Source organism: Phytophthora infestans, genomic scaffold (assembly GCF_000142945.1).
Source record: "Phytophthora infestans T30-4 supercont1.222 genomic scaffold, whole genome shotgun sequence".
Taxonomy (NCBI): Eukaryota; Oomycota; class Peronosporomycetes; order Peronosporales; family Peronosporaceae; genus Phytophthora; species Phytophthora infestans.
Window position 1 is genome coordinate 93,422 of NW_003303537.1, and position 3,692 is coordinate 97,113.

Here is a 3,692-nt window from a genome sequence, read left to right on the forward strand (position 1 = left end):
CTAGCTGAAGTATTAATAATCAACCGCGAGAGAGGGACAATTGTGAGAGTGACGGCAAGGTTGGCGTCGTGCGTTGGCACTGCTGAGCGCATTAATCTAGCGCCACAGGCAGCAGGTTTATTAGACGCACGATGTGGACGAGGAGATCGGTAGAGAACAAGAACAAATGTCTTGATTTCGCTCTATCAACGTTAAACAGCTGCAAGCGTTTGCATTTTTCCATCTCGATCGCCTTTGTCTGTGTCACAGTAAAGTACTAGAGCAAATACTCGTCAGTCTTAAAGCCTACTGCTTTTCTAGAACCTGATCGAAAAAGATTTTTGGCTCCGCTCGGCTCACAGAGGGTAAGGTGGCAAGAAACGTACTTAAGGGGGAAATATCATAAACTATCATGTAGTATCTAATATTTTTAAGCTCTCCGAGTTAATATTAAAATATTCTGTTAACTTTTGCAAAAATGAATTACTATTAGTATTTAATTTCGAAAATAGTACTATTACTATCAAAAATATCATATGATATTTGGTTACCGTTAACCCCTGTTCTGAAAGTAACGTCGAAGCGAGCAGGCTCTCTTCGTGCTTTGGTTGACTCAGGTGCGTCGAACAGCCTCGTTTGACTGGAAGGTCTCCCGAATTTGAGCTTCGCGGAAATTAAAACACCTCGAAGTGTTATGGAGGTGCGGTTAGCAACAGGTGTCACCGTAAGAACAGAGAAGGATGTAGAACACGTGCGCTTCTCGTACAAAACAACGGGTCTTTGTGGAAGATCTTATCGTCCTGGACCCGGACGATAAGTTTGACCTGGTATTAGGCATGCCGTGGCTTGTACGGCATGATTCAGTGCTCAACTGGAAGAAGTGCAGCGGGGCTGCCGTAGCTTTAGCGTCAGAGGAAGACGTTCGACTCAAAGAGTCACTAATACTAAGTTCCTTATCCAAAGGACACTTACAGCCCAAGACCAGGGCTCAAAGTTAACACCTTAACTTTTATGCTTCAAAACCAGAAGTGATTTATTTACTATTATTGCGGCCAAGCCGCCTAGGGGTAAATGTATCTCTTTAACTATCTAGCATAGTTAAACCTAATCAAATGCATAACGTGTGGCTTTCAGCCAACGTACTGAGAGACCTTGTTAACTCTCCAACTTATGTACTGAGAGTTTGTTAACTCGCCGGGTACTTCGTACCCCTGTGTGTTCCACACCATGTAACCCCGTTACACTCTCCCTCACTAAGATGAGAACATTCCGTTCTCGAACTTTCCTCAGCGAGGTCACGTCTTGTCAAGACGACGGAGGTCACTAGACCTCACCTGTGCGTTCTGCAGCTCCACGAGCTCACAAACGCGTTCGCATCCTTGATGCCTGGCACTCCCACTCCGGCCCACGGCTCAACGTCTCCAGCGCGTCGCGCCGCCCCTGCCTCGTCGGTCCCAGACCCCCAACTGCGCTCCGCAACTGCTCCAAGAGCATCTTCGTCTCTTTCGGTGGCGGAGTACCACCAAGAGTATCGCCGTCGACACGGTCAACGCTCCATGAGCCGTCAACAAGAAGAGAGCAAAGCTCAAAGCTCGTCAGAGCCGCGGGCGCCGCCCAGAGGGAACGATGGTCTGTTCTCGGAACTCGAAGAGGGCGAAGTCGATTACGACGAGCCCATGGGTAGTGAGGATCACTCCAACCCAACCTCTCCGAGGTCGCACGCTGGTGCCGCGTCTTCCCCAGCTTCCTCTGTGAGGTCTAGCCGCTCAACGGCGCGATCTCCAACAAGAAGAGACCTGCGGATACCGCATCCGTTCTCTGAACGTTCGAATCCGTTTCGCTCGCTGCGCGATGCGCCACCGCTATCGTCGCGGTATGACGAGGAAGATCGATACGATCACAACGTCATTACGAATGACCTGGACGAGGCCCAAGGCCGTCAGTTGTCCAATGAGCAGCGCTCGCAGTCGTTCCGACCTGTGGTCCGACCACTTGTTCTAACGTCACGCCGTGACTACGGCTTCCAGCCGCGGAACCCTGCCGAAGCGGCCCGCCTCGCGGCGCAGCAGCCGCTGAACACGTACACGTGTGGGCCTGCGGCCTCGACTGCTGATGAGCAAGTGCAACGGCACCGGCTCCGAGAGCGATTTCTGACTCCACAAGTCACAACTCCTCAGGAGTATCAGGCGCGCCTGCAGATGCAGCTAAACCGCCAACCGGTTCCCTCTATGCGAACCATCCCGGTTGTTCTCAACCCTGGGGAATCCCAGCGTGCTTATGAAGCACAATTCCGAAGCTGGGTGGAGGGAGCTCGACGGCTCCCCTCCTACAATGCTCTTCGAGCAAGTTTCTCTGAAACTGATATTCGTCTTGAGAGACGTTTGCGCTTAGACTTCGCTAAGTCGAAAGCACGTCGACGAACACTGGGACCCCGTCCCCATCACCTCGAGGCGTCACCACCTCTTGCTCATGCTGCGAGCACCGCTCTTTCCTATGAGCCGGCTGCTCCAGCCACTGGTCGGAGCTTGAGCTCAGCCACCGACCTGTCATCCCCGCATTCTAGCGGCGGGAAGCGCTCGGCGCCTGACGACGCGGTCGTACGCCGTAGCGGCGGGGCAGTGAGTGTGCCCGATCAAAAGCGTCGACGACGTCAGGGCAGTCCTGCCGGAGGACAACCTCAAACTCCCAAGAGTTTTGTGAGTGAGGATAACCCCTACATTTCACAAGGTACTGAGTACGACCCTGGCGCCTGCGCCTCGCCACCAGGCGTTCCACATGGAAGTGGAGCTCGCCGTGCTCGTCGAGCAGAGCAGGAGGAGGCCGAGCCTCAGCTGGACTCTCGCGTCGCGAGTCGCAGCGACGTGTTCGCGCTGGAGCAGCGTGTGGGTTCTCTGAACCAGTATCTCCATGATACGACTGACTCTCTGAGTCGCCTTGCAGATGGTCTCGATGAGACGAACCACCGCGTGGACTGGTTTGAACAACCACAGTCGGTTCAGAACCGAGTCGCGGACCTTGAGCGTCAAGTCGCTCAGCTGCAAGGTCAGATCGACTTGCTGTTGCGTCTTGTGGCCCCGCCACCTGCTGTCGCTCAGCCTGCCGTGGTTCGGCCTCCCGCTGCTGCGCAGCCTGTCGTGGCCCAGCCACCGTTGGCGCCAACGCCTCCGCGCTCACCTGAGCAGGGTCCTGATACGGCTTGAGTAAGCCAACGTAGAAGACTGGATGCGTGCGCATCTTCTTCGGAAGGTTAAGCGTATACGCTAGGCCCTTCTTGGCCACGACCTTGAGCGGTCCTATGAACCGTGGTCTCAATTTTGTCTTAAAGACTGCAGACACTGCATATGTAGGTAAGTTTTTTGCATTTAATAAAAACTTGGTCCTCGACTCTCAAACCTTTTCCTCCATTGCGTCTGCCTTTGGCATCTGCATGTTCCTTTTTGCAATGTCTTGGCTTTCAGCCATAGCGTCGCGTACCCTGGACGCATTTACGCTTAGTCTCAAAGGAGAACAAAGTCATCGACCTTGCCTTGCGAACCGCAACAGGGCTGACATCAGCCTAGCCGCTCGGCTAATCCTCTCCCCCACCAAGCCCTGAGCCACTGCCGTGGGCGGCCGTCAGTGGGAACGCGAAGGGTTTAACCCAAGGCTGTCCCACATAAGAACGGAGTGGAAGCCTTGTCGAGGCGTGGCACTGGCATTAATTTAATGCGAAA